We start from the raw sequence: 23883 nt of genomic DNA on the forward strand, positions 1-23883 counted from the left end.
AATTCAATAAAAGTTTAATTATTTTCATTTCTTTGAAAATCCCTTAAAATTCCACTAAACTTCCCAAATTTCGCACTGTGCGCCGATTATTTCAACAATATTGCTGATAACATCATGAGGAACATTGTTGAAAATGTTGACCCTATAGCACCATTCTGTAGAAATCTGCTGATGTCTCAAAAAATATTCTTAAAATAATCCACGAGGTCTGCTCAGACTCGAAAAATATTTTTTAAATAATCCACGAGGTCTGCTGATGTTTCGAAAAATATTCTTTAAATAATCCACGAGGTCTGTTATGTTTCGAAAAATATTCTTTAAAAAATTCACGAGGTCTGCTGATGTCTCGAAAAAAATTATTTAAATGATGCACGGGGTCTGTTAGCCTGTTACTTGGAAAATATTCTTTAAGTAATCCACAAGGTCTTCTGAGGCTTGAAAAAATATTCTTTAAATAATCCAAGAGGTCTGCCAATGTTTTTAAATTATACTTTGAAAAACGAAGCGTCGATGCTTTTGTCAGGCTTGTAAAAATAAATATTGTTGAACGTACTGTACGTATAAGTGATGACAACACTCATACGTCACCCTATACTTACAACAGAAAATCTTTAAAAATTGTATTTATGAGTCATCTGTTGCTAGAAAATTTTAATCTATAAAGCTCTTCAACAGAAGAAAACCTTCACGAGATTTCCTATTATTAACAATCATCCAAGAAGTCTTCAGTAGAAGAAGACTACCAAGAGACCTCTTTTGAATGTAGACTATCAAGAATTCATTTTTGGAAGTAGACCTCCTAACGTTATCCAAAAGATGAAGACCTCCAAGAGGTCTTCTACAAACGAATTAACCCTACGCCTCATCCCATGTTTTTGTTTTACGTCACTTTTCTAATTTATCGTAGAATACGTCACAATTTCCTACAATCCCAGACCGCCTCTCGTGCTTCAGACAAATAACCTCAAAAAAGGTAGCAAATATTTTTAAAGCGCTACATTAAAAAGAAAAAAAAGCAACGTATAAAAATTTATGAATGAATGCGTACTCACGCAGTTTATCTATACAACAAAGTCTCACGATAAAAAAGGTGAAATATTTCAACAAACCAAAAAGTATAGCAGAAAAGATATACGAAAAACTCTGGCCATAGAAAATCAGCAACAACAACAACAAGGGAGGGATATATTCTTCATACACATTTTATGTAGTCTACGAACATTAGGAAGCAGTGCTTTAGAGAAGGAGGAACATTCAATGTCGGGGCTGTTCTTTTGTGTAAATTTGTTTTAGCACGTGTTCAATGTTGTTCGTGAATAGGAGAAAAGGAAAAAAATTGTAAACTTCTGTTGTGCATGTGTGTGTTTTGTAGTTCATAGAACAAAGTCATTGAAGGATTTATTTATTTATTTTTGTCAATAGTTAAGGAAAGTGCCATGACCATGAACCCAACAGAAACCTTGACATTCCTCAGTATAATTGTAAACTATAAATGTAAAGATGTGTAAGTGTGTGTGAACTGCAATTTGATGTAGTTTTATACGAATTTGGGACATTTTACTTTTATAGACCATCGGAATTTGTCCTCCCGTTTAGTTATTATGAGTTATATAAATTTTTAAATCTGATTATACTTTTCTATGGTCAGCACAACTTAATTAAGTTGAAGGAAGAATAATGAATGATGTTCATATAAATAACTTTAATATTTGAATGTATGTGTGTTTGTTGAGAAATTAAATATCCAATGAGGAATCCTTTTAAATAGGTTATGTAATGTTATGAATGGGCAAAGAATCGAGTGTTCGTATACAAATGCTGCAGTAGCCTAAGGCGTATGATTATTGTTGATAATCATACGCCAGAGGGTCCATTTGATTTTTAGTATTTTTGTTTAGAGAACAATCAAAGCAAAATGGAATTATTTTTAGGTACAGAAATAGGAGACATCGTGGACTACTTAAAGGCTATTTTTCATGCCTCAACAGACGTCGTGGATTTTTTAAAGAATATTTTTTCAAGCCTCAGCAGATCTCGTAGATTATTTAAAGAATATTTTTCCAAGCATCAGCACACTTTGTGGTTTATTTAAAGAATAATTTTCCAAGCATCAGCAAACCTCGTGGATTTGTTAAAGAATATTTTTCCATGTATCAGCAGACCTCGTAGAGTATTTAAAAAATGTTTTTCAAGCCTCAGCAGACCTCGCGTATCATATAACGAATATGTATCAAAGCCTTAGCAGACCTCGTGCAATTGTTAAAGACTATTTGTGCAAGCATCAGCAAACTTCGTGGATTATTTAAAGAATATTTTTTCAAGCCTCGGCAGACCTCGTGGGTTATTAAAAAATATTTTTCAAACCTCTGCCGACCTCGTGGATTATTTAAAGAATATTTTTCAAACCTCAGTAGACCTCAGGGATTATTTTAAGAATATTTTCCAAGACTTCAGCCGACCTTGTGGATTATTTAAAGATTTTTTTTCGAGACTTCGGCCCGAGCAGGCTTCGTGGATTATTTAAAGAATATTTGTTCAAGCCCGAGCAGACCTCGTGGATTATTTAAAAAATAATTTTCCAAGCATCAGCAGACCTCGTGGATTATTTAAAGAATATTTCTCTAGATATCAGCAGACCTCGTGGATTATTTAGAGAATATTTTTCGAAACCTCGTGGATTATTGAAAGAATATTTTTCGAGACCTCGTGGATTATTTAACGAATAGTTTTCGAAACGTTGTGGATTATTAAAAGAATATTTTTCCAGATATCAGCAGACCTCGTGGATTATTTAACGAATATTTTCCGAGATATCAGCTGACCCCGTAGATTATTTAACGAATATTTTTCGAGGTATCAGCAGACCTCGCGGATTATTTACAGAATATTTTTTCAAGCTTCAGCAGACGTCGTGGATTATTTAAAGAATATCTTGCTAAGCATAAGCAGACTCGTGGATTATTAAAACAATATTTTTTCACGCCTCGGCAGACCTAATGGATTATTTAAAGAATATTCTTTCAAGTCTCAACAAACCTAATGGATTATTTAAAGAATATTTTTCCATGCATTATCAAACCTCGTGGATTACTTAAAGAATATTACTCAACCATCGGCAGACAAACCTTGAGGAAGCATTCGATAGAAAAAGATTTGCAGAATATTTTTAATTAAGTAGACTTTCTCTCTATAGAACAAGACTTCCAAAGGGTTTAATAGAAAAAACTCCACAACGACTTATTTAGAAGACCACCATAACGTCTTCTATAAAGCAGGATTCCCAAATGGTCTTCCACAGAAAAAGACTTCAATGAGATCTTATAAAAAATAACTCCTCAAGAGGTATGCTATTGCCAATATATGACCTCAAAAAGTTTTCTTTACCCATAGAGGACTTCACGAGGTCTCCTGTTACCCACAGAATACCTTAGGAGGTTTTTGTTTCGCATAGTTGATGTCAAGAAGTTTTCTGTTGTATATATGTATAAGACCCAAGATGTATTTTTTGCACATAGAAGACCTCATGAGGGCTCCTTTTCTTTCTATAAGGCCCAAGAGATCATCTGTTACCAATAGATGACATCAAAGGGTCCCATAGAAGATCGCAATATGTCTTCTGTTATCTATAGACGTCTCAAGAGCTCATCTGTTGTCAATAGTAGACCTCAAGAGGTCTTATGTTGCCTATGGAAGACCCCATGGAGTCTTCTGTTGTCAATAAAAGACCTCAAGAGATCTCCTGTTGTCCACATAAAACACAAAAAGGTCTTCTGCTGCTCATAGAAGATTTCAAAAGGTCTTCTGCGGTCCATAGAAGACCTTAAGAGGTCTTCTGCTGCCCATATAAGACCTCAATAAGTCTTCTATTGCGATAAAAAGTCCTCAAGCGGTCTTCTGTTTCCTATAGCAGACCTCACGAGGTCTTCTGTTGCATAAAGCACCAAAAGGACTTCTGTTGCCCATGGAATATTTTAAGGGGACTTCTGCTGCCCATAGAAGACCTCAAGAAGTCTTCTATTGCGATAAAAGTCCTCAAGCGGTCTTCCGTTGTCTATAGGCGACCCCAAGAAGTCTTCTGTTGCGTATATGTAGATGGCCTAAAGAAGATTTCTGTTGTATGTATAAAAGCCAAGATGTATATTTTACCCATAGAAGACCTCAAAATGCCTTCTGTTGTACATAGACGACCTCAGGAGGTCTCCTGTTGTTTCTATAAGAGCGCAAGATGTCATATGTGGGTTCTGTAAGACACTAAGGTACCTTTTACGAGCAACAAGACCATAGAAGACCTAAGAGAATTCAAGAGGTTTTCTGTTGCCATAGATGACTTTCAGAGGTCTTCTGTTACCCAATAAAGATCTCAGGAAGTCTTTTGTTGTCAATAGAAGACATTAAGAGATGTCTTTTGTCTATAGAAGAAATCAAAAGTTTTTTGCTCTTCTTCCTATAGAAGACCTCAAGAGGACGATGTATGCGTCCAGAAATAATCCAGATCTTTAAAGGCATTTTCTTGCCAATAGAATGCCTCAATAGGTCCTATATTGTATATAGAGACCTAAAAAAATCAATAGGCCTTGTGTCATCTGTAAATGTTATTCTGTTTATTATTGAAGACCTTAAGAGGTCCACCATTGTCAGTATGAGGTCTCAATATGTTCACAATAGTATATAGGAGTCCTAAGAAGGTCCTCAAGAGGGCTTCTGTTACTCTTTTACAAATAAATTTATACACGTCTATAGGATATCTCAAGAGGTCTTCTACTGTCAAAGAAGACCTCAAGAGATCTTCTGACGTCCATAGAAGACCTCAAGAGATCTTCTGACGTCCATAGAAGACCTCAACAGATCTTCTGACGTCCATAGAAGACCTCAGAAAGTCTTCTGCTGTCCATAGAAGACCTCAAGAATTCTCCTGTTGCCCATAGAAGATTTCAAGAGGTCTTGTGTTGCCTATAGAAAACCTCAAGAAGTCTCATATTGTCCATAGAAGACCTAAAGAGGTCTTCTGATATCCATAGAAGAATTCAAGAGCCCTTCTGTTGCCCTTAGAAATCCTCAAGAGGTCTTCTCTTGTACCATAGAAGACCTAAAGATGTCTTCTGATGTCCGTAAAAAACTTTAAGAAGCCTTCTGCTGCCCATAGAAGACTTCAAAAGATCTAATGTTGTCCATAGAAGACATCAAAAGGTCTTGTGTTGTCCATAGATGGCCTCAACATATCTTCTGCTGTCCATAGAATACCGCATGAGGTCTTATATTGTCCATAAAAGACCTAAAGATGACTTCTGATGTTCGTAAAAGACTTCAAAAGGCTTTATGTTGTCCATAGAAGACTTCAAGAGGTCTTCTGTTACCCATCGAAGGTCTCCAAAGGTTTTCTATTGTTCATATATGACAACAAGAGATCTTCTGTTGTTAACAGAAGGCCTCGAGAGGTCTTCCGTTGTCCATAAAAAACCTGAAGAGGTCTTATGCTGTCCATGAGGTGTTACCCATGGATGGTCTCAAAAGGTTTTCTATTGCCCATATATGACAACAAGAGTTTTTCTGTTGCCCATAGTCGACCTTAAGACATCAAATCGAATTATGTTGACCATAGAAGACCTCAAGAGGATTTCTGATGTACATTTTAATCCTCAATAAGTTGTCAGTAGCTTATAGAGGCCCTGATGATATCTTCTGTTGTCTACAAAAGACCACAAGTTGTCTTCCGTTGCCCGTAGAAAACCTTAAGGGATCTTCTGTTGCCCATAGAAGACCTCAAGAAATCTCCTGTTGTCCATCAGTTCTACAAAATACGTTGTGTATCAAGAACGCCTTTCCCCTTTTCTGCGACAAAAAATAGAACTGATGCCTTAAAAATTTAATAAATTGTTTGCTGTCATTTTTCATCATTCTAAAATATTGCAAAGCTATTCTCACACATTAATCTGTAAACATTTTGCAAAGTACTATGCAACAAAGTACTTAAAACCAACAACAACACTGGTAATAGAAATATTACAAAGTATCAGCGCGGCCTCAGATTGAGGAAAAAAAGGGAATAAAGGAAAAAACGAAACTTGTATCTAGCATTTAATATCCTTTAATCCTGTGGCATAAAATGCAAATATTGTGTACGACAAGAGTAAATGTGCAGGGAATGGAACCCATAAATGTGGCCATGTAATGGTGTGGTGGCATGAGAGCTGCAGGAAGAGAAGAGGAAGAGGAATAAGCATCAGTAACTGCAGTTAGCATAAAAGAGGGAAAAGGATGTTAACATAAAAATATTGTTTGGTTTTTATTTGAATTTAAAAATGTGCGGCGGTATCAATTAAGCTTTTAAAAATAGCTACAACTTGTAGTGAAAAGAAATGGTTATTTTTTGCAATATTTCATTTATTTGGTTTTGATCTTTAATACATTTTTTAGTTAAAAGTTATATATATACTTATTTGTTGATGATTATTTTGTTGTATTTGTTTTTTTTTTAGTTTCGATTTTAAATATATTTTTATAGTTGTTCTTTTTTTTTCTTTTTGTTACAAAATAAATATTCTACTTCGTGGCATGTAATAAATTTTGCCATTCTATTTTTTTTTAGTTTTTTTGTATATTTGTTTATTTACACGAGTTGTTGTACAGGAAAGTGTTTCTGTGTGGATGTGCATTTTTATAGACGATGTGATACATGTTTTTTTTTGTTTTTTTGGCGGAAATAGACTGCACGTGCCGGAAGTCACGACTGCTAGTGTGTATATTATAATGTTTTTTTCTATTTCGAGGGAATATGTGAGAGACATACATTCTTTCATTACATATATGTATTTAAAGAACACGATGGTGCATAAACTTCAAAGGAATTCCCCCTGTTGGAGAGAGATTTATTTGCTGGTGGAGGCATTGCATTTAACAGAAGATCTCAAGAAGTCTTTTGTTGCCCATAGAAGATCTCACGAGATCTTCTATACCCCACAAAAGGTCTCAATGAGTCTTCTGTTGACCATAGAATACCTCAAGAAGTTCTCTGTTTGACCATAGAAGACATCAGCATGTCTTTTGGAGCCTTACGAAGACATCAAACGGGTTTCTCTTGACCATAGGAAGACATCAAAAGTTTTTCCATTAGACACCCCATAACGACTTCTGTTTTAAATAGAAGACCTCAACACGTCTCCTGTTGCTAATAATAGCTCTAAAAGAGAGAGTCCATGGAACACTTCAGGAGGTCTTCTGTTGTCCATAGATACGATCAAGAGATCACTTGTTGCCCATAGAAAATCTCAAACGATTTTCTGTTGCCCATAGAAGACTTGAAGAGATAACCTCATTAGGCATTCTGTTGCCCCAAGAAGAGCCGAAAAGCTTTCCTGTTGCCCGTAAAAAATATCAAAATATCTGATGCGCATATCTGATGCTTAAGAGGTCTTCTGCTGCGTATGGAAGACCTCTATCTGTTATTTATTGCCAAAGTACCTCAAGAGGCCTTCCATTGTTCATTTCCCCATAGAATATCTAAATAGGTCTACTATTCTATCAATAGGTCTTCTGTTGTCTATAAGAGACATCAAGAGATCTTCTGTTGCCCATAGAAAACTTCAAGAGATCTTCTTTGGACTGTGGATCATTGAAGACCTAAAGAAGTATTAGATCTAGAAAAGTCTCATATTGCCATAAAAGACATCAAGATGTCTAGATGTCCATAGAAGATGACAAGAAGCCTTCTTTTGTCTACTGAAGTTCTCGAATGGTCTTCTATTCTCCACAAAAGAGCTCAAGAGGCCATCTGCTGCTCATAGAAGACCTCAAGAGGTCTTCTATTGCCCATAGTACATCAAAAGCGGTCTTCTGTTGCCAAAAGACGATCTCAAAAGTTTTTCTGTTGCCCTTAAAAAACTTCGAGAGGTCCTCTGTTGCCCATAGAATACCTACACCTCAAGGTGTCTTTTGTTTACCATAGAAGACCTTATGAGGTCTCCTGTGGTCCTCTTGAGATCTTCTGTGGGTAAAAAATAACTCCTTAGAGTTCCCAGATGGTCTTATGTTCTCTATGGAAGTCCTCAAGAAGCTATCTTTTGATCATAGAAGTCATCAAGGAGTCTTCAGTTGCCCATAGAAGACTCCAAAATATCTTTTGTTGTCCATGGAATACTTCAATGTTATCTATACAAAACCTCAAAAGTCTTCCGTTACCTATTGGATACCCTTAAGTGGTCTTCTGTTGCCCATAGAAAACCTCAGGAGAATTTTTTGCTCCGAAAAGAGGTCTTCTGATACCCATGGAAGACCTTAAGAAGTCTTATGCTGCCCATAGAAGACCTCAAAAGGCCTCAAGAAGTCCTCTAGTGCCATTATAAAACTTCAGGAGACCTTCAATTGCCTATAGAAGACCACAAGAGATCTTCTGTTACCAGTAAAAGACTTCAGGAAGTCTTCTGTTGTCCATGGAAGATTTCAAGAGGCTTTGTGTTGCCCATAGAAGACCTCAAGACCCTAAGGTCTCCTGTTGTCTATAAAAAAAACTTCAAGAGATCTTCGCTTGCCCAAAGAAGACCTTAAAAGGTCTTTTGCTGCTCATAGAAGACCTCAATTAATTTTCTGAAGTCCGTAGAAGATCTTAAGAGGTATGGTTTTGCCCATTAAAGCCTCAAGAGATCTACTATTGTCCAAAGATGATCTCAAAAAGTCATCTTTTGGCCATAGAAGACAACAGAAGCTCTTCTGTGTCATATGTTACCTACAGAAGAAAACAAGATGTCTTCTGTTGCCGTAGAAGACACCAACAAGTCTACTGTTGTTCATAGAAGACCTATAGATGTCTAATATTTCCCATTGAAGACCTCAAGAGGTCTTCTGTTGCTAATAGAAGACCTAAAGAGGTCTTCTGTTGCCCTTAGAAGCTGGTTGTCCCTAAAAGTCCTCAAAATATCTTCTGTTGTCCATAAAAAGGACTTCTGTTCTTTAAAGGACTTCTGTTGTTCCTAGAAGACCTCATAAGGTCCTCAGTTTCCTATAGAATATTTCAAGAGGTCTTCTTTTGGGCATCTGTTGTCCATAGAAGACCTCAAGAATACCTCTACAGGTATTCTGCTGCCTATTGAAAACTTCAAGAGGTCATTTCTTGTCCATAGAAGACTTGAATTAGTGTTCTGTTACCCATAAAAAAAACCTCAAGAGGTCTTCTGTTACCTATAGAAGCCGGTTGTCCCTAGAAGACCTCAAAATATCTTCTGTTGCCCATAAAAATGACGTCTGTTGTTAAAAGATGATCCAAGAGGTCTTCTATTGGCCACAGAAGATGTTTCGAGGTATTATGTAACCGATACAAGACCTCAAGATGTATTTTGTTACCCATGGAAGACCTCAGGAGGTCTTCTGTTGCCCACTGAGGACCTCGAAGACGTTTTCTGTTGTACAAAAAAGACTTCGTGACGTTTTCTGCTGTACCAAAAAGACCTAAAGAGCTTCTCTGTTGTCCATAGAAGACTTCACGGCGTCTTCTGTTGTGCATAGAAGACTTCAAGAGGTCTTTTGTTGTCCATAGAATACTTTTGTTGCCCATTGAAGACCGCAAGCAGTCTTCTGTTGTACATAAACGGTCTGAAAAGGTATTCTATTGCCCATAGACAAACTCAAGAGATTTTTTGTTGTTCATGGAAGACTTCTGTTGTCCATAGAAGACTTCAAGAATACCTCTAGAGGTATTCTGCTGCCGATTGAAAACTTTAAGAGTTCATCTGTTGGCCATAGAAGACTTGAAGAGGTTTTCTTTTACCCATAAAAGACCTCAGGAGTTCTTCTGTTGGGCAAAGAAGACCTAAAGAATACTTCTAGAGGTATTCTGCTACCTATTGAAAATTTCAAGAGGTCATCTGTTGCCCATCGAAGACTCGAAGAGGTTTTCTGTTACCCATAAAAGACCTCAAGAGTTCTTCTGTTGCCCATTGAAGATCTTGAGAAGCCCTCTTTTGTACATAGAAGACATCGAAAGATCTTCTGTCCATATCAGACCTCAAATACCTTTTGTTATCCAAAGAAGACTTCAAGAGGACTTCTGTTGTCTGTTTTGTTTTGGTTGAGGTTTAATCTCATTTGTCTTTAAAGGTCCCCAAGAGCTCTTTTGATACCAATAGAAAACCTCAGGACGTCTTATGTTGCCAATAGAAGACCATCGGAAGCCTTCTGTCGCCCTTTTGGTTTCAGGTCAATTCGGTACAAAGAACCCGCTGCCGTGGACTCATCATTTAGTTTAATTAATTCTTATAGGCTTTTTCGGAGCGTATGTTTAATAACCTCGGGAAGTATATAATTTCCAAACATATAATTGTGCCCTCGTGATAGTGGCCGCAAGGAAATTCTGCTGCAAAAAATGCAAAACTCTCCGAGACATTAACCGCACTTTTGCGAACAATTTTAAAATTTTGTATGCGGCTAGCCTGTGAAGACATTCTACAATGTGCAATATTTCCTGAGCACAATTTTACCGAAACAATTTTACTGGGAGAAATACCCAAAAAAGTAGACCGATATGGCCCAAACTTGATCTAGGTTTGGACAACACAGAAGGTGCAATGTTTGATCCGTTCGAGAGTGATCGTGCGCACAACCCAATTAGATACGCATAAACATGTCCTCAAAATTGCTATTATAACAAGCTCAAAAATTAGCTTTGGAAAGGTGAAGTACACGTGCTGACATAAATTATAGGCCCACTTGTCTAACCTGTGTGCCACAGTGTAACCTTGCCTTGAACTCTTTATTGCCGCATTCGATTCCAGACCAGGCATTATCACATTTTCTACGGTGGCAAAAATACCCCTCAGCGTAATGTTGGCGAAATTTCCTGAGTATATAAGCCATGAAAAGCTTCTCCTCTAGTGGTGTCTTAAGACATGCCGTTTGGACTCGGCTAATAGGTCCCATATCACTGAGCTAATATGAATCAGGATATATTCATCTAATCCTCAAATGCTTCCTTATTTATAAAGGTGTACCTCAAATTACCATTATATGATATTACTTAAAATTTCCTCTATATAGGTGGCGTATACGTGTTGACATCAATTATGCGCCTACTATTATGGACCATTCCAAAAATTCTTTAAGTGTTTGAGATAGCATAAAAACAAATCATCACAATTTATCCCATTATTATTATCTCCTCGGTATTCAACCGTATCTACCAATACTATGTGACATGAGTGTATGCAAATCACATGTCCTACCATGTCTCTGGATCTGATGGCTGGCAATAATAAGCAGAATTAACGGAGAACGCATACAAAACAGGCATAACTTTGCCATTTCCACCACATTCTTTTAAAATGCATTTCTCCCTCTACAGTTCCGCATAATATTACATGGTTGTGGCTTGCATCCTTTTGAATGTTGTTTCGATGTTGGCCAAAGGTCTCATAAATAACAATGTAACAACGCTGGTTGTGGTCCATGAATTGCATACACCCTAGAACTACACAATAGCCTTTTACGCAATGTAGTTTTGCCAATATCATTCTGTTATAGGTTCTCTGAGCAGGGTTTATGTGTGGAACCACCATTTGTGGGGTTTTTCCGTTATTGTTGCAGTGTAGTCTGGCCTGCCTGCCTTATTTGCCATGGGCAAACAAACGGAATGTGCAACAGCTGTCGTTAGTTAGATTCCATTTTGTTCTTTGTTTCTTTCTCCATTGCATTGCAAAGTGGTCGACAGTGCATAGACACTAGCACGAAGCACTACAACGACTACAATATGTAAACATATTTCCCCCCACAAAGCGAATGTAATTTTTCTTATTGCATGTCGCGGCCAAAGAAGTGTTAGCAGGATGTTCAACAGGATTTTTCTCTAAACGCGTTGTAATAATTTGTTGCAATTTTTTCTGCTTCCTCCATTTGTTTAGTTATAACTTATGTATGACAAATAGTTGAAGGAAAAATGCAAAGAGAAGAAGAAATTATTTAAATTATTGCTATGGATTTGCTATGAACAACAGGAAAAATTGTTATTTCTATACTTCATTAGTGGAAGTTTGAATAGTAAGACAGAATTAGAAAAAAGAATAAAGGATTTCAAATTTTTATACAGAAATTATTAAGAGAAACATCACAAACTGAGCAGTTTTACCTTGCCCGGTCTATGAGGCGTATGACTGATGACAGCAGGTATACGCCACATTTATAAGAATATTTTCCGGTGAATCTAATCTAAAATCTCCTGTTGCCATTAGAAGACCTCATGATGTCTACTGCTGCCTATAGAACACCTAAAAAGGTCTTCTGTTGCACATGGAAAACTATAAAAGGTTTTCAGTTGTCCATGGAACACCTCAAGACGCTTTCTGATTCCCATAGAATACTTCAAGAAGACTGTTGTTGGTCCTCTGTCGTAGGTGATTTATTGAGTTTTTCCGTTGCACATACAAGCAGATCTCAAGAGGTTCTATGTTGCCCAGAGAAGATCTAAACAGGACTTTTCTTGCCCTTTAAAGAGCTCAAAAGGTCCTCTGTTGCCCAGAGAACACCTCAAGAGGTCTTCTGAGCCCATGAAAAGAGGTCTTATGAGCCTCAAGAAAGTCTTCTGTTGCTTATGGAAGACCTCATGACTTTCTCTGATGTCCAGAGAAGACCTCAAGAGGTCTTCTGTTGCCCGTAGAAGACACCAAGAAGTACTCTGTTGTCAAGAGAAGACATCTAGAAGTATTTTGTTGCCCAAGAAGACCTCAAGAGTCATTCCTTTGCTCATAGAAGACCTAAGGAGGTCTTCTGTTGCCCATAGAATACATCAAGAGGTCTTCTGTTACCAAAAAAAAACCCAAGAGGTCTTCTATTGCATATTGAAGACTTCAAGAGATTATCCGTTGCCCATAGAAGACCTTAACATGAATTTTGTTGTTCGTAGAGACCTCTTCAGTTCTTGAGAGATCCTCTGGTGCCCAGAGAAAACGTCAAGAGGTATTCTGTTTTCCAAGAAGACATCAAGTGGGCTTCTATAGCCCATAGAAGGCCTCAAGAGTTCTTCCTTTGGCCATAGAAGACTTGAAGGGGTCCTCTGTTACCCAGAGAACACCTCAAGATGTATTTTTGTACATGGAAGACCTCAAGAGGTCGCCTTTTGCCCATAGAATACCTCAAAATCTTGTCTGCTGCCTATAGAAGTACTCAGTAGGACCTCTGTTGCTCGTATTAGACCTCAAGAAGTCTTCTGTTGCCCAAGAAGACCTCAGGAGGGCTTCTGTTGCCCATAGAAGACCTCAAGAGGCCTCTTTCTATTGGCCTTCTGTTGCATATAGATGAGTTCAGGAAATTATATGTTGTAGTTATATAGTTTTGTTGCTCCTAGGAGACCTCTTAAGTTCTTCCGTTGCCCATAGTACACTTCAAAAAGTCCTCTGTTGCCCAGAGAAGATCTCAATAGACCTTCTTTTGCTATAGAACAACTCAAGAAAAATTGTTTCCCAAAGAAGACCTGAAGAGGTTTTCTTATGTCAATAGCAGACTTAAAGTGGTCCTATTTTGGTCATAGACGACCTCAAGAGGGTTTCTGTTGCCCATAGAAGACCTCAAGAGGTCGTCTGCTGCCCATAATCCTAAAGAGGGCTTCTGATGCCCATAGAAGACATCAAAAGGTTATCTGTAACCCAGAGAAGATCTCTAGGGTCTTCTGTTGTCCAGATAAGGCCATTTTGGTTCAAATATAAATCCTTTAAAGGTGGCGTATACATGCTGACATCAATAATACGCCTAATATCATCGTAGACCCCGTTTCTCAAATGGACCGGCCGATCTGATCCAAACGTTGCATCTAGTAGTATTTTGTTCAAATTCAGATCGAGTTCGATGATTGTACCTTTTTTGAAGTTCGATGATTTAGCGACAACTTAACTAAATTATGTTCAAAGATCCACTCCTTCTAAAAAAAATCTATAGCTTTAGAGGTCTTCTCTTGCCGATACAAGGCCTCAATATGTCTTCTGTTGCCTATTGAAGCCTCGAGACAGCAAGAGATCTGATATCATCTTTGAAAGTCGCCAAGAGGTTTTCTGTCGTCTATGTTAGGCCTCAATAACTCTTCTGTAGTCTGTGGAAGTCCTAAGGAGATCTCCTGTTGTCTCCTGTTATAGAAGACCTAAAGAGGTATTTTGCTTCCTTTCTTAGAAATAAATTTGTACATATCTATAGAAGATATCAAAAGGTCTTCTGTTGTGTATTGATGATCTCAATGGGCTTTCTGGCGTCTATTACATCTAGAGGACTTCTAAAAACAATATAAAGCGTCTTCTATTGCTCATAGAAGGACTCATTTGCATATAAAGGCCCGCTGGAGGTCATATGCTGCTATAGAATATCTCAGGATGCCTTCTGCTGCCTATAGAAGACCACCGAAAGCCTTATTTCATCTAGAAATGTCATCAGGAGACTTATCATCATATTGGAGACTTCAGGACGTCTCTAGCCCTTGTTGCAAAGAATCTTGCTCTAAGAAAGGGTGTATGTAAAAAATTTTCTAAGAAAGGTTGCTTGTAAGTGTCGTTTCTCTTAGGAAGGGGGCTTGTAGAGACAATCTCTCTAAAGGGGTTTTGTAAGGACTCCTTTTCTAAGAAAGAGTGTTTCTATAGAACCTTTCTGAGAGAACGGTTGCTTCTATAGAACCTTTCTGAACGGGGGCTTCTGTAGAACATTTCTGAATGAACCGATGCTTCTATAGAAACTTTCTGAATGAACAGGTGCTTCTATAGAGCCTTCTGAAAGAAAGGGTGCTTCTTCAGTCCCTTTCTGAGAAAAGGGTGCTTCTGTAGTCCTTTCTGAGAGAAAGGGTGCTTCTACAGTTCTACAGTCCCTTTCTGAAAAAAAGGTGTTTCTTTAGATATTTTCTGAAAGAAAGAGTGTTTCTTTAGATATTTTCTGAAAGAAAGGGTGTTTCTTTAGATATTTTCTGGAAGAAAGGGTGTTTCTTTAGTCCCTTCTGATTTAATACGCCTTGTCATATGGGGCGTATTATTAACGTCAGCATTAATACGCCACCTATGATTAGAGAAAAGAAGAACAAAGAATCATTTCGAGTATATTTCTACAAAACTCAAATAAAGTTTGTAATCCCTCACATTTTTCATTTGCAAAAATTCCTAACTGAAATGACCTTTTTTCAAAAAATCAACAAAAGTTTGAAATTATTTTCATCATCGGCAGCAACAATCAGTAAACCTATTAACAAGGTAATTTACCAACATTAAATATAAGCGACCACATTTCTCTTCTTCTCGGTAACTTGTGGAGCCACAAATTTGTGGCTGCAGTGAAAAGTGGTAAACAAAAGAGAGAAGGAAAAGAAAACAGATAGAAAACAAATTGAAAAATGTATTGCGGTAATGACAGCGGTCGGTTGAAGTGGTTGTGAAAAATTGTCAGTAAATAAATAACAACGAGGGCGTAAGAGTTATTACAATTTATTTTGTAAATGGGATTTTATGATTTATTGAAAAGGGAGAAGAAGAATTCTTAATTATTTGGAATTTTTTCTCTTATAGAATATTTTTTTACAAATATTTGCAATAAATCAAAAACTTTTGTTGATTTAAAGGGGATTTTGTGATCGAAGAAGGGCTGAAAAGAAAAATCATTATAAAAGAAAATATTGTAAATTGTTTTCAGACTATTTCACAAAGCAATTGGTTATTAAAAAGTTAAAAGAAATCTTGGGTAAATTCCAATTTCAATTTAAACAAATTTTATTCAATGAGGAGGCATCATTTTTTCATAACTTCCACAAATATACTGTCGTATTGTAAAATTAAACAAGTAAAAAAGTATCAGTCGGCTTTGCCGACAGAGATATACCCTCAGCCTGTGTATATTGAAACAATATTTTTTCCAAAAAACGCATGTATTTAGGGAGTTTTAAAAATTTTGGGCGTTTGAACTGACAAAAATGTTGATTAGGATTTAATATCGGAGGAGATACAAAAAGAATGGATCTCCATCCACTACATATGGTACCATAGGGGTTTTTTAGACCTTCAGGGATGTTTACTCAAGAAGTATGAACTTGCCCCTGAAACAACTTTTTCCATCGCAATTGAGGCAGCAATGCAAGTTGCTTCAACAAAAATCAAAGTGATTCGAAATCAGGCCTTAAAGTGAACATGTATCCGAAATTTTGAGTGGGAGGTACCGGATGGAGTGGACAAATATAGTCCATATTTGAACCTGATCTATATCTGGTAGATATATTAGGATGTGTAAAGTATGGACCAATTCGGCCACTCTCTTCAAGAGTTATCGTGCGTACAAATTTTCCGAACATTTTCGAACTTTTGTGGGGGAGGTACCGGAAGGAGTGGACCGATATATCTCATCTTCGAACTTAAACTAAGTTTGGACAAAATATTACGAAAGCCAAAATTTGAATCGAATCGGTTCATCCCTTCGAGAGTTATCGTGCGCTCCAGCCAGTTATTTAAAGCCAAATTACAACCGATTCGGTCTCCCTATGTTGAGAAAACGATTTTACAAACATTTTTCTTAGAGAAATGGATTTTCCAAGCACCATCTATTGAAAAAGCCATCGACATTGAAATTTCCAAAAGAAAAAGTCATTGTTAGTGATTTTTTTTATAGAAAAAAGACATCGTTGGTGATTTTTTCTATAGAAATATTCAACCATATTGACTTTTTCTGCAGAAAAAGTCATCGATATTGAACTTTTCTAAGAAAAAGTCATCGCTAGTAAATTTTTCTCTAGAAAAAGTAATCGTTTGTGAAATTTTCTATAGAAAAAGTCATCGATATTGAATTTTTCTATGGAAAAGTTATCGATATTTAATTTTTTGTAACATGAATCATCGACGTTGAATTTTTCTGTAGAAAAAGTCATGGATATTTACTTTTTTATAGGAAAAGTTATCGATACTAAATTTTTTAAAATAAAAATTCATCGATATTTATTTTTTCTGTAGAAAAAGCCATTGATTCTGAATTTTTCTTTAGAAAAAGTCGCCGTTATTGAATTGAAGTAATCGACACTAAATTTTTCTTTGGAAAAAGCAATCGATATTGCATTTTTCAATGGAAAACGTCATCGATATTGATTTTTTCTATAGAAAAAGTCATCGATACTGAACTTTTCTATAGAAAAAGTCACCGGTGTTACATTTTTTCATCGATATTGAATTTTTCTAAAGAAAAACTCATCGAAATTGAATTTTTTTCTGTAGAAAAAGTCATCGATATTTACTTTTTTATAGATAAAGTTATAAATATTTATTTTTTCTACCGAAAAAGTCATCGGTATTGCATTTTTCTGTACAAAACTTCATTTGAGACTGAATTTTTCTTTACAAAAAGTCATCATTATTTAATATATCTATAGAAAAAGTAATCGAGATTGAATTTTTGTTTGGATTTTTCTATAGAAAAAGTTATCGATATTGAATTTTTTATAGAAAATTCACCATGAATTTTTCTATAGAAAAAGTCATCGATAGTGAATTTTTCTATAGAAAAAGTCATCGATAGTGAATTTTTCTATAGAAAAAGTCATCGATAGTGAATTTTTCTATAGAAAAAGTCATCAATTGTGATTTTTTCTATAGAAAAAGTCATCGTTAGTGAATTTTTCTTTAGAAAAGTCATCGTTAGTGAATTTTCCTATAGAAAAGTCATCGATATTGAATTTTTCTATAGAAATAGCCATCGTTAGTGAATTTTCCTATAGAAAAAGTCATCGATATTGAATTTTTCTGTAGAAAAAGTCATTGATATTGAATTTTTTTATAGAAAAAGGCAACGATATTGCATTTTTCTTCAGAAAACACTCATCGATATTGAATTTTTCTATAGAAAAAGTCATCGATAGTGAATTTTTCTCTAGAAAAAGTCATCGATATTCAATTTTCTAGAGAAAAATTCATCTATAATGAATTTTGAATTAAAAAGTCATCGTTAGTGAATTTTTCTATAGAAAAAATCATCGTTATCAAATTTTTCTATTGAAAAATTCATTTTTTTCTATAGAAAAAATCATTGTTATTGAATTTTTAATGTTTACAATTTTGAATTTGAATTTGAATTTTTGAATGTTTACAAAACGCACTGACAGCTTGCAAAATTTACTGATCGCTACCAATATCATGATTTCATCCCGGCGAAGGGAATTATCAATTGGCTTTTCAGTTTTTGAAGTGATGATTTTTTTAAACATTTTTCTCTGCAAAGAGGAAAGTGATGAAGTTAAGCCAATAGGGGAATACTCCAGACTTAGACAATCATATGATTGAATCTTCAACTAAAACAGAACAAACAAAAAACAGCGAAGGCATGCGCAAATGAATGAATTTTTAATGTTTACAATTTTGAATTTGAATTTGAATTTTTGAATGTTTACAAAACGCACTGACAGCTTGCAAAATTTACTGATCGCTACCAATATCATGATTTCATCCCGGCGAAGGGAATTATCAATTGGCTTTTCAGTTTTTGAAGTGATGATTTTTTTAAACATTTTTCTCTGCAAAGAGGAAAGTGATGAAGTTAAGCCAATAGGGGAATACTCCAGACTTAGACAATCATATGATTGAATCTTCAACTAAAACAGAACAAACAAAAAACAGCGAAGGCATGCGCAAAACGGAATTTTGTAAATAAAATTCCAACAACATACTCACAGGTAACTGTGCTGATGTTATTTAACTTAACAGAAATCGATGATTTCTTAGTTGAATCGTGCTGTCAGCTTGCAAATATTTTGTTCTGGTGTTTTTTTTTTTTTTTTTTTTTTTTTTGGGAAAGCCAAAAATTGAGCATCACTCTCATTAACATGAGAATACTCGATGCTTAAAGAGTTCAGGTTTTCACTAAAAAATCATCATTTCAAAAACTGAAAAGCCAATTGATAATTCCCCTCGCCGGGATGAAATCATGATATTGGTAGCGATCAGTAAATTTTGCAAGCTGTCAGTGCGTTTTGTAAACATTTTTCTCTGCAAAGAGGAAAGTGATGAAGTTAAGCCAATGGGGGAATACTCCAGACTTAGACAATAATATGATTGAATCTTCAACTAAAACAGAACAAATAAAATTTTTCTATACAAAAAACCATAGATATTGATTTTTTCTATAGAAGAAGTCATAGTTATTGAACTTATCTATAGAATAATAATCGATACACAATTTTCTTTAGAAAAAGTAGTCGATGCTGCATTTTTCTATGGAAAAAGATATTGATTTCTTTCTATAGAAAAAATTGTGGATATTGAATTTTTCTATGCAAAAGTCATCGATACTAAATTTTGCTATAAAAACTCATCAATACTGATTATTTCAATAGAAAAAGTCATCGTTATTGAGTTTTTTATAGAAAAGTTTTTGTTATTTAATTTTTCTACAGAAAAAGTCATCGATATTGAATTTTTCTGTAGAAAAAGTTATCGATATTAAACTTTTCTGTAGAAAAGTCATCGATATTAAATTTTTCTATAGAAAAAGTCATCGACATTGAATATTTCTTTAAAATAAGTCATCGATAATAAACGGGGGGACTATTCAGCGTTGCTTATGACACTTTTTGTCAAAGGGCTGCTTATAGAAGATTAGTAGGTCTGCTTACATTGTTCTCAAAGTTTCATCTCATTAAAGACCTTTCGCCATATTATTCCTTTAATAGAAAAAATGATTTTTTCCTTTGAAAAGAAAAGTTCTGACCGAGCGTCAATAGTTGTCTGTCGCTGCAATTCAATAATAACATTCTTTTAAAGTTTTCTCTTCTTATTCTTGTTGCGATTTGAAAGAATTTTCATTGGATGGATGGATGAATGAAAGCAAAAAATTTGATCTGTTAACAGGGTTTAAGTTGTTTGACATAAACGTCAAATTGCCCTTTCAAATGAATGAATCAACAATGGAGGAGGAATTGAATGCACCAACAATGAATATGATGAGACTTTATCAACTAACACACCTACACACAGAGAGGTAGAGCTTAGACACTGATTTAATACCCTATAGGGTTGTGGATTCAGCGTTTGTTGCAATAGTTATGTTAAAAGGTGTACATAGAAATCCATAAATAATATCATAGCATTTCTTATAAATAAGATCGATTCAAAATAATGTTAAAAAGCGCAGGAGTTTCCTTTTCTGTATTATTTCAAGATTTTCCCTCGCGATGGAATGGCGCAATCGGGCAAGACAGCAGGACGTGGCTAAAAATTGCAACAAAATCGTGGCAACATATCCACAAGCCTACAAATAAAATTAATCGAAGATGGGCTATATCGGACCACGTTTTGGTATAGCCCCCATATAACGGTTCCTCCCTATGTTCGGTATTTTGGGGATTTTAGCTATATTTTTTGACCGTACTACCTGTATTTTGACATTTGAGGTTCCTAGTGATCACATCTCCACGAAAAACTGTGAACATAGGTCCATATTTTGGTACAGCCCCCATACAACGGTACCTGCCGATGTTCGGTATTTTGAGGATTTTAGCTAAATTTTATAACCGTACTACCTGTAATTTGACATTTGAGGTTCCTTGTATTTTGAGGATTTAAGGTACAGTTTTCGGCCGAACTATCTGTAAATCGACATTTGGTCACAGTGGTCACAAAACTTCTCCACCAAAAATTGCCAACATAGGTCCGCTCTTTGATATAGCCGCATATAAAGGTACAGACCGATTGAAGACATTTTTATATGCATTTTTACATTATTTAGGTATCTGTGGTTATAAAATATCTCCGCCCTAAATTGTGGACAGGAAAGAAAATAATTATTCCGTATTAGTTCAGAATATTTTATGGTGTAGGGTATAAAAAAATCGGCCCGGCCGAACAACGCATTTTACCTGTTGTTTTTCTTTCAATACGTTGATAAACGTTGCAAAACCCAGACAAAACATACAGCAATAACAGTTACATTTCAACTCGATTATCATTCTTCGGTTTCAATGCCATTATCAGGGGTAATCATCATTATCAGCATCACAATCATTATCTGTAGCATACTTTCAGGCGGAAGTAAAAAACACAGTAAAGAAATGTTTCCGACATACAAGCTAAGTAAGTCTTTGGTAGTACGAACAAAAATGTTATGGGCGAGATACAAACACATAGGGAGAGGGAAAGGCGGTGTGGGTGAAGTCTTAGAGGAGATTGTGTCAGTTACCCTATGAGAGAAAATTGAATATCAGTATTATATCCTTAACATACATATGTGTGAACATTTAGTCAAAAGCACAGCACATACACCCATAATACCTCTGCCTTCCCTACTGTTGGGCCCCTACACCACTCCCTTTTTTAATGCAGGGCTTCTGACTAAGACCCAGCACTACTCATTGCGTATTTGAGGAGGAAACGAAATCATCGTAGGTATGTTAGGCCGGGGCGATTTGTGTGGAAGGAAAAAAGTGTTATCGGGCGCCTGGAGTTTCTGATTCTTGGGATTGTACTGAGCAAAAAAGTCAACTAGACCATATGTCTACGGTGAAAATCGAGCCCCCGGATTTTCACTTGAAGCTTTTTTTCAAGGATTTTCGGATATTTTGGCATATAACAACCAAACCACTGATATTTTCGATACAACACACAGACAACAATTGTAGCCAAGACAATAATAAAGAACTCTCTAGTACATCGCAAAAGCATTGGAACGCTCCTTCAGGCAGTTATGGCCTCGAGAAGGTGCACATTTTTCGGAAAATATCGACAAATGACGCTGTGTTACAAAATGGGACTCAAATTCAGTGGGTGGAAAATCCCTTTCGGAGATGAAAGCCCTTGGTGAGTGTACTAAGAACCCAAAAGGAAATTTTCACCATAGGTCAAGTTTCCGAGATATCGCGTGATTAATGGTTTAATTTTGGCCCCTTAATTTGCGAGAAAATAGCTTTATATCTCTGTTAAGCGTTATTGTAGCTTCATTTTGAGATTACATGTCTTCAGTCAAATCGAGTGGTGAATCTTTTTGTAGAATATTTTATCCCTCTAACTCCATTCCTTTTATATCCTTTTCGTCCTTTGTTTTTTGAACCGTAGTAAAAGTACAACAAGACCAGATTTTACAGCATCCAAATATTCTACAAAAATGTTGTTCAGAAGATTTTAGGTACGGTTCTCATTGATGACCAATCGATATTTCCCAGTTTTCATGGTCCTTTTTGACATTTACCCGTATTTTGTTGAGAAAACTATGTTTTGTTTTTATGTATATTCGTTATTGGTCTGTCGTGCATCTGAAATACTTACCACAAATAGCTCTTGTAACGACGAACACGTTAATAACAAATTTTATTGAAGGATAGATCCGGTTATCTAAACTTTTGAACCGCATATTCTGATATCAAAACCGATTTTGGAACCGGTTTTAAGTAACCGATTAATCGTATATGTATATCATTGGAAAGCTAATAAAATGGTCAATCAAATCAATCACTGGATTGACGTGGTTCAAACTTCGGAGTTATGGCGAAATTAATTCATTCTTGATGAACTTTAAGTGAATGATAACAAAACAACATAACACAAATTCATCTCACAATAACTCAGAAGTTTGACCTATGGCATAACTGTCTTTCCAGATTTATAAAATATCTTATGCCCGTAATTTCAACACGTAGCTATCTATGAGTTCACAGATATCTCCCGTGTAAGCAACATTTTATAATTTCAACGCATAGGTAACGTTACCGAGTCAAAAACGGCCGTGTTACTTACACCAAGGATTTTACCTGGTTAATCGTTGCCAATGTGTTAAAAGTTGTAAAACACTTCTATGTCGCAATGATTTTACGAAATCATAAATGAAAATCACCAATATTACCACCTGATTTCAAAATTTACACCCCTCGGTAAATGGCATGTAGAAATTACCAAACGCGTAGGTAAAGATAACTCATAGGTAGCTACGTACCCGTTTACCCAGACGTTGAAATTACGGGCATTAATCGGTTTTCATCGCCAAAAAAAAAATTTTCAACCCAGTGATATTTTACATCAAAATAGGTTTAAGAAAGCGGTTTTTTGTTCTAGCATCGGAACCAAGAAAGTTGTAATCAGCTACTTGCTGTCATTTGATTGACCATTTTATTAGCTTTCCAATGATATACATATACGATTAATCGGTTACTTAGAACCGGTTCCAAAATCGGTTTTGATATCAGAAGATCCGGTTCAAAAGTTTAGATAACCGGATCTATCCTTCAATAAAATTTGTTATTAACGTGTTCGTCATTACAAGAGCTATTTATGGTAAGTATTTCAGATGCACCACAGACCAATAACGAATATACATAAAAACAAAACATAGTTTTCTCAACAAAATACGGGTAAATGTCAAAAAGGACCATGAAAACGGGGAAATATCGATTGGTCATCAATGAGAACCGTACCTAAAATCTTCTGAACAACATTTTTGTAGAATATTTGGATGCTGTAAAATCTCGTCTTGTTGTACTTTTACTACGGTTCAAAAAATAAAGGACGAAAAGGACATAAAAGGAATGGAGTTAGAGGGATAAAATATTCTACAAAAAGATTCACCACTCGATTTGACTGAAGACATGTAATCTCAAAATGAAGCTACAATAACGCTTAACAGAGATATAAAGCTATTTTCTCGCAAATTAAGGGGCCAAAATTAAACCATTAATCACGCGATATCTCGGAAACTTGACCTATGGTGAAAATTTCCTTTTGAGTTCTTAGTACACTCACCAAGGGCTTTCATCTCCGAAAGGGATTTTCCACCCACTGAATTTGAGTCCCATTTTGTAACACAGTGTCATTTGTCGATATTTTCCGAAAAATGTGCACCTTCTCGAGGCCATAACTGCCTGAAGGAGCGTTCCAATGCTTTTGCGATGTACTAGAGAGTTCTTTATTATTGTCTTGGCTACAATTGTTG

The 23883-nt window shown here is 35.8% G+C and overlaps 1 protein-coding gene across 5 annotated transcripts in view; it reads left to right on the forward strand.

Moving 5' to 3' along the window:
- Positions 1-23883, forward strand: part of LOC141403902 (adenylate cyclase type 2-like) — a 184970-nt gene that overhangs the window by 86140 nt on the left and 74947 nt on the right. The window lies entirely within an intron of this gene.

Source organism: Musca autumnalis, unplaced genomic scaffold (genome assembly GCF_047663935.1).
Source record: "Musca autumnalis isolate F117 unplaced genomic scaffold, ASM4766393v1 scaffold_4, whole genome shotgun sequence".
NCBI lineage: Eukaryota > Metazoa > Arthropoda > Insecta > Diptera > Muscidae > Musca > Musca autumnalis.